Genomic DNA, 8,963 nt, shown 5'->3' on the forward strand with positions numbered 1-8,963 from the left:
TATAGCTGACAACCATTTAGAATTTTTATCCCAGATTTCTTTGCGGATACTGCTGGCACCAAACAGGTGCCAAACTTTCACTTCCTGCACCTCAGGCTCTAAAATGAGATCACAGATTTTTCATGTTTACGGATAAAAGGCTTGTAATTTGGAAGACAATGAGGAGGGGACACATAAAGTGTCAGCATTTTTATTTAGCAATAATGTTGTGTGTATTTAAATTTGTTGGGGTCAATTTGACCCCAAACATAAAAGCGGTCATAAACTCTTAACATAATATGGGGGTTAATTAGTTTATTTCAATTCCAATGTGGTGAACCGAAGAGCCAAAACGACAAAAATTGTGGTCCCTTTCCCAATGCATTTGCATTTAACTGTGAATCCTAAATAGCCGTGAAATCAGTCACCTATCCTCCGCGTTTTGAAGAGTCTTCTCTTCACCTCGGTCCAGATCCGGTGATTCTGGACCCGAATTCGGCGGACCCCTTCCTGCAGCTCTCCGAGGACTTGACGAGCGTCCGGGACGGCAGCGAGGACCAGGGGCTGCCCGACACCCCGGAGAGGTTCGCCTGCTGCGCCGAGATGCTGGGGTCCCGGGGGTACGGCTCGGGGAGGCACCGCTGGGACGTGGCGGTGGGGGACAACAGCAACTGGATCATCGGCGTGGCCGGCCAATCGGCGCAGAGGAAGGCCCTGATCTCCGCCTGCCCCGGAAACAGGATCTGGGCCGTCTGCCTGCGGGACGGCGAGTACATGGCCCTGGAGTCCCCCATGGTACCCCTCCAGGTGCGGGAGAGGCTCCAGAGGGTCAGGGTGGAGCTGGACTGGGACGCGGGCGCGGTCACCTTCTCTGACCCCTCCCGCGCTGAGGCCACCCCTCTGTACACCTTTGAGCACACCTTTACCGAGCTGATGTACCCCTATTTCTGCACGTCCTGCCAGCACCACGCCCTCAGGATCCTACCCGAGGAGGTGCTTATAAGCGCAGTCCCGGCAAATGAGTGCGAGTCAAAAATTTAGGGTTTTTTCTTCTTCTTTTCACATTTCAGTGTCAATACAGTTGATGTATGAGGCAGATGGTGGCTCAGCCAATGTGGCTCAGAGACAGTACATTTATCATGCCTATCAAGCCACCACTAATGGTTATAAAGCAAAAATTCAAACACATATCACATATATTAAATTCAATAAAGACTGATCAGTTTGTCTCTGGACCACTTCAACAAGATGGATTCCTGTGTTTTTCTTTACATCATATTTTTGTTCAGGTAACAAATATCTTCTTGAGTTTCATATTTAATTACTGCTATACTTCCGTTCCATTTTTAATGGATTGTTAGTAAGTTGATTGTCTGTCTGTTGGGTAACTTCATGTTTCATGTCCGTTTCCCCCATTTATTTTATCTCACTCCTGGTTAAATAAAGAAAATAATGAACAAATTCAGCATGCAGATGGTCTGTACCTGTATTTCTCGTGCTTTCTTTTCCTTTCTCGACCTTACTGAGGTGCATGTAGTGTTTTAGGCATCTTACAAATCCAGGTCCAGTAGCTTACCTTCTCTGCGGCAAACATAGCAGATCTGGGTTAAATGGTAAATGGTTGGCATTTATATAGCACCTTTATCCAAAGCGCTGTACAATTGATGCTTCTCATTCACCCATTCATACATACACTCACACACCAATGGTGATTGGCTGCCATGCAAGGCACCGACCAGCTCGTCAGGAGCATTTGGGGGTTAGGTGTCTTGCTCAAGGACACTTCGACACAGGGGGATCGAACCGGCAACCCTCCAACTGCCAGACGACTGCTCTTACTGCCTGAGCCATGTCGCCCCAAGGGTTCTGGTGTGTACCATGCTTAACAGCAGACCATGCTGCAATTAGTTACGGCCATTTACCAAAACCTTTTACACTGAGCATTTAATATGGAACATTTTAACTCTCAAAAAGAGTACACCCACTGATAAAGGTAAAAGAAGAAAACTGTTCAGGATTAACGCAACGCTAAGTGCTTTTACACGGGTCCACAGGAGCTAAATGGGTACTTGATCAGACTGAAATGTATCCAGTCAGAGTGGATTTAACAGTAAACCTCTCGCTGTGCAACAGTATTATTTCGTTTTACGCATATCGACTTACAGAGCGCTTTATGGGCGTTTGTCTGGAGAGACCTGTGAAAGGTCTGTAGTTATTTCAGGGCTGCCTAACCACTCCTGGCGGATTGTGTTTACTGAAATCCTACCCTGTGCTCCTGCCTGTACTGTATAAGCAAGCACACATACGGAACATGTAGTTTTACACAGCCACATATAGACCCCAAAGTCCTGCTCCTTCTGTTATTAAACCCACCCCCCCCCCTGCACCCCCCACCTGCCCTCATCCCTCTTGTGTCCCAGGCATGTCTGACATCGCTTTTGGGGGGGTGGTGGTGGTGCTTCCCTCCTCAGAACATTCTGTTCAGGACTCGGAGGTGAGAGAAAAGGTAAGATCTCTGGGTTTTAGACCCTGTGCGTGACTGCGGACTGTCCCGGCTATTCTTACATTAGGTTGCTTCCACATTTCCATCTGTCAGACTGTGAGTTCGCCGGTCCCAGTGGCATTCTCACTCTAAAGCGGGGTTTGTGACTGGAGACGGTTATATATCTGGAGACAGTTATACGTCATATATCAGTCCCAATGTGTGGTCCATTGCAATGTTGAACATGTGCGTTTTGACTGTGCTCGACTGTGCTCAATGTACCATCTAAGTAATCGCAAAAAAAACTGTTGTATGTTGATCGATCTGTGTCAGCACTATGTTTGGCAACACGCTGTAGCCATGTGGTCTACTGTATGTCTACGGTATATCAAACTCACCACTGGGAAGACTGCTGGAGATTCAGAGCTTCTCTGAGTGTAATGATCTGTATATTTGACTGTCTAAATTCCCTGCATGTTTGTGCTCTTGAAGGCATTCGTTGTAAGTGTGTGAGAGTGTGTCTGTGCATTAGCCTTTAACATTTAGGGTTCCAGGAGCTCTTCATTTCAGGGCATACCAGGGACGTACAACTGTGCCATCCCTTTAGCACCCCCCTCAACCCAGTCCAGTACCGTCAGTCTAAATCTAACATATACTGTACATAATCATTACAGTTGACTCATTATTTACAAAATAACAAATGCAAGAAATCAGCTAAATCGCTATAGGACAAAACACCAAAAACTTATACCGCAGTTAAATTCCAATTCACACTGACCGAAGCTGAATAGATTACCCATAATTAACATTAACTGAACTGATTTTATGTTGTAAAAGGACATGGATTGTAATTATTGTAGTTAAAGAAAGTGAATAGATTTCTGTTATTATATGAGGTGAATTGATTTATTGTAGTTACAGGAAATAACTACATTTACTGTACTCATGGGAAGTAAATAGATTTATTGCTGGTACAGGAAATGAATAGTACATTAGATAGATTATAGATTATTGCACGGAAACAAAGTGAAACTAACATTAGAAATGATAGAAATGATTTGTAAACTGTAGAAGGCCATTGAGCACTTTATTACGTATTTATTAGACTTATATTTTAGACTTTTCGTCTTCTGCTGCTGTAGCTTATCCATTTAGAGTTTTGACATGTTGTGTGTCCAGAGATGCTCTTCTGCATACCACTGTTGTAATGTGTGGTTATTTGCGTTACTGTCACCTTCCTGTCTGCTTTGACCAGTCTGGCCATTTTCCTCTGACGTCTCTCATTAACAAAGCGTTTCTGTCTGTAGAACTGCCACTCATTGGATGTTTTTGTTTTTCACACAATTCTCAGAAAACTCTAGAGACTGTTGTGGGTGAAAATACCCTGTCTGGCACAAACAACCATTCCACAGTTAGATCACATTTCTTCCCCATTCTGACATTTGGTCTGAAAAACAGCTGAACCTCTTCACCATGTACCTATACCATGTCTACATTTAGTTGCTGCTACATGATTGGCTGATTAAATCTTTGCATTAACAAGCTGGCGGACAGGTCTACCCAATAAAGTGCTCACTGAGTGTATGTCTCCAAAGAAATAAATTAAAACTGCATACAAATGTGTCTGGAGTATCATTTCTAAACAAATAATGAGTATTCACTATTTTATTGCCATAAATCACTTTCCAGGTTATTATAATTATGAACAAATGAAAAGGTTAAATAATGAACTACTGTATATATATATTTAATATACTGTAGTATACCACACATTACAACAGTGGTATGCAGAAGAACATCTCTGAACACGCAACGTGCCATCAAACCTCGAAGTGGATAGGCTACAGCAGCAGAAGGCCAATGTGCCTAAAGAAAAGTCTAACAAATACCTCATAAAATGCTCACTGAGCGTATAAGTTATTTTGAGTCAAACAGCCGAAAAAGGAGATTGAAAAATACTGGACCACTGGATCATTAGTGGTAGTTGATCGGGGAAAAAACGAGGACAGGATCGTGTTCACTTTGGCGTGGTGGTTCATGCAGTACTGACACCCAATCCGGATGTTAAAGTCCAGACGTGATGCGGTGCCGACTGCTCTCCGGTCAGTAGAGAAACGGCCGGCCCGGATTGGCCTGTTCCCATCTGTTCTCAGCTTCTCAAGTTTTGTGAAGGACATTAGATCTGCTAATTGGTCGCGAGTTAGAGGCGCGAAACTCTGTGCAGGCTGGAGAACTGATGGTTTTGTGTAACAGAGCTCCTGGGAGCCTGATCAGAGGAGAAGGACGCCGTCCCACCCCGTGATCCTGCCCCCCCCCCCCCTTCCTGTCGCTGTGATTGACATGTGCATGTGGTGAGAAGAGCTGAACACTTTTGTTATCTTAGTTCCCACTCCCCCGCCCCACAGTCAAGTGTTTAGTCCCAGTCATTTACTTTTATTAGATGACTGACAAGCATGCAGACATGTAGGGTACACAAATATACATGTTGAGTGTCTATTATACTGTAATATAAAGCCGAGTTAAATAGCGTAGCTTTTCTTTATTTTTATTCAGCTCTACAAGCATGATAAACATTTTTCTGATGTAGACATCAAATGAAATTATGAGCACTACATTTTCACTCAGGTTATCTGCCTGTCTCTGTCGGTCTGTCTGTTTATCTGTAAATGCCAACCATAAATTCCAACCATTTACCATGTATGTCTCTCTGTGCCTCTCTCTCTCTCTCTCTCTCTCTCTCTCTCTCTCTCTCTCTCTCAGTCTGTCTGTCTGTGTCTGTCTGTCCTGTAATTGCAGGTGGGGGTCATGTCTGCCCTTCTGCCTTTGGAAGAGAAGCTTCAGGAATTCCGTATAGCCTCACGCACATGTGATAAGGTTTTCAAGCACACCCTGGTATGAACAACAACAACAATAATAATAATAATAATAATAATAATAATAATAATAATAATAATAATAATAATAATAATAAAAATATATATAATAATAATAATAATAATAATAATAATAATAATAATAATAATAATAATAATAATAAGGCACGGATGGTGCAGTGGGTAGCACTGCCGCCTCACAGCAAGGCGGTCCTGGGTTTGAATCCTGGTTGGCCGGGACCCCTCTGTGCGGAGTTTGCATGTTCTCCCCGTGTCTGTGTGGGTTTCCTCCGGGTACTCCGGTTTCCTCCCACATTCCAAAGACATGCAGGTTAGGCTGATTGGAGAGTCTAAATTGCCTGTGGGTATGAGTATGTGAGTGAATGGTGTGAGTGCCCTGCGATGGACTGGCGACCTGTCCAGGGTGTATTCCTGCCTTTCGCCCAATGTACGCTGGGATGGGCTCCAGCCCCCCTGCGACCCTGTTCAGGATAAGCGGGTTAGGATAATGAATGAATGAATGAATAACAATAATAATAATAATAATAATAATAATAATAATAATAGCAATAATAATCATCATCATCATCATTTTTTCTTATAGCAGTCAGGTGTCCCAAGTGCATTCAGAAACGGAAGTCCACATTAAAATATGAATGTCTTACTATATTTAATCATTCGTTTTTATTACAGTAGTCAGGTGTCCAAAGTGCACACATTAACTGAACTCCACTTTAAAATATGTCTTACTATATTAAATGATTTAATTGTTTATTACAGTAGTCTGGTGTCTAAAGCACATACAGTAACTGAACTCTACATGATGACATATGAAGGTTTTATTATATTAAATGAAATTAATTTCACAATATTTTCTCCTTAATTGAAATGTAATCCGCTGTCCTGACGAACGTTTGGGTCTGCTGCAGGGCCAGGCCCGTCAGACGGAGAAACAGATAAAAGACGAGTTTGAGAAACTCCATCGGTTTCTGCGAGAGGAAGAGGAGGCCAGGATCGCCGCAGTGAGGGAGGAAGAGGAGCAGAAGAGTCAGATGATGAAGGAGAATATAGAGCACATGAAAGGAGAGATATCCACTCTTTCAGACACTATCAAAGTTGTGCAGGACCAACTGGAAGCTGAAGATGTTTCTTTCCTCCAGGTAAACTATCAGTAATTCCAAATAAACACAGCAAAAATGTATGTCCCAATTCCATGCTACACAATAGACATTGCTGGTTTTGAGCAGAATTTTACAGTGGACTGACCTTTGATCATTAAAAACAATTGCTGCTAGTGCACAAATACCTGGACAGGGGATTAGAAAAGCTGGTACATTATCAAAAAATACATGAATTTATCTTTTAACATGTGATTGATTTGCGGTATTTTTTTAAATGCAGCCATGGCACAAGTTCAGTGGAAAATGCCCCCGCTTTGACCAATATTTTACCAACTCACAAAAGCTACTATTCTAGTTTCCTTTTATGAAGTAAACTAGTTTTAATTTCACTGAAACCAGTACGAATTTCCATAGAGCAAGAAAATGTGGACTTCCCATAATAATAAGTCACATAAATCTACCGTGAGGTGAGTATAACATTATCTTCTTGTTTCCCAGGCTTACGAGGAAACAATGAAAAGGTAAGCATTCCTCACCTCTCTTCTCTCACCCGTTGATCTGAATCAAACATGGGCCAAATACATATTTGTTTGGATTAAAATACTTTCCTACCCATTAGTACTATTGGAACCTATGAAATACTCTCAAAAACGTCATGCCCAACTTTCTGGTCCTTTTGGCAGGCTCATTTGCACCAGGGAAGATCAATAGAGGACTGAAAAATCGTAAAACAAATAGGTATTTGTCCCACATCAGAATAGACCACCCAAAAAATTACAGCCTTGACCTTTGACCCCTTTACCACAGGGTCTGGGAGGCCCCTCGGGGCCCTGAGAAAGTTCCGGGGGCGCTGATCAACGTGACCAAGCACCTGAGCAATCTGAAGTTCAGAGTGTGGGAGAAGATGCTGGCGACGGTTCAGTACAGTGAGTGTTTTACACCCTGTTGAGGGCCCTACTGTCAAGGCACCTGAGCAAGGCACTTCAACTTGAACCAAGTTTTTATGCTATAATAAGCCACCACTGCAGTTTTCACATGCATGCTCCGTAAACACCGCCACCTTTCTCCACCTGTCCCCTAGGCAATAAACCACACTTTGCTGGCATGTGGAAATAGAAGACAATGCTCAATGTGATATAATAAAAATATTATGTAATTCTGTTCCGTACTGTTAATCCTCTGTCACATGCTGTGACACACCCCTGGGGGACAAAGGAGCAGGTCATAGGGTGATATGGAAATCCTGGAAAATTTATTTTGGAGCAATATTTTCACTGCAACATGCTTTTATCATCCAAGTCCACCTGTATTGTGTCATTCTGTCTTCCTCTCTCCCCTTCCCCCCGATTCTCTCCCTCCTTCCCTCTCTCCCCTTCTCCCTCCTCCTCTCCTTTCTCCTCCCCTCGCCCATCTGAAGCCCCCGTCACTATGGACCCAAACACAGCGGCCCCCTCCCTCGCTCTCTCTGAGGATCTGACCCAGGGGGGCGGCAGGGGAGAGGGGGAGCAGCTGCAGACCCCCGATAACCCGGAGCGGTTCGGCCCCTACGCCTGCGTGCTGGGCTCCCAGGGCATTGGCTCGGGCAGGCACGCCTGGCAGGTGGAGGTGGGTGACAGCACCAACTGGACCCTGGGCGTGGCCGCAGGGTGGGTCCGCAGGAAGCAGGAGTTTTCCGCCTGTCCCGAGGAGGGCGTGTGGACCATCAGCCTGCGGGACGGGGGATACTGGGCGATGGACACGCCCTGCGCCTCCATCCCCGTGCAGGGCAGGCTCCAGAGGGTGGGCGTGGAGCTGGACTGGGACGTGGGACGGGTCAGCTTCTCCGACCCCACGGAGCCAGACAGCGCTCCCCTCCACACCTTTACACACACCTTCACCGAGCGGGTGTACCCCTACTTTGAGACGCTCTGTGCAGAGCAGCCCCTCAGAATCCTACCGCAAAAAGTGTCTGTGCTGGTGGAGGAAGACTCGCCTGGGCAAGACCACACATCATCCCAAAACAATTCCTTAGCGGAGAATGAACTAGACGAGACTAGACTAGACTAGAACTTTATTGTCCAACAAAGGCTGGACATTTCTCTTTAGTCTCACCCTAGAAACAGAAACACATGCTGTTTCAACACACATTTGAAAAGCAAATGCAGTGCAATCACACAAAAGTCGCACAGAAAATTACCGCTCTTCATTTGATGCTGTTCAATTGAGTTATAACCCAATGGTCACAGGTTTGAATGTTGAAGTTAAAATGCAACATTTTATATGTCTGCAGTTTTAGGAACACAACTTAATCAATATTATCCATAGTCCAGAATGACTGATTAGGTGTAGTTTGCGTTGGAGGACCAGGCCAGGAGGCCAGGAAGTCCACCCAGGCCTGGGCTGTGGGTAAAGCAGTCAGATCTCACTTCCACACAACTCACATGATCTGCAAAACCTGTACGAAGCCACTGTTTAAGACATTTACATATTTTTAAAAATCTATAAAAATGTGTAACATTTTGCGAAGTG

This window comes from Conger conger, chromosome 2 (assembly GCF_963514075.1).
Source record: "Conger conger chromosome 2, fConCon1.1, whole genome shotgun sequence".
Lineage (NCBI taxonomy): Eukaryota > Metazoa > Chordata > Actinopteri > Anguilliformes > Congridae > Conger > Conger conger.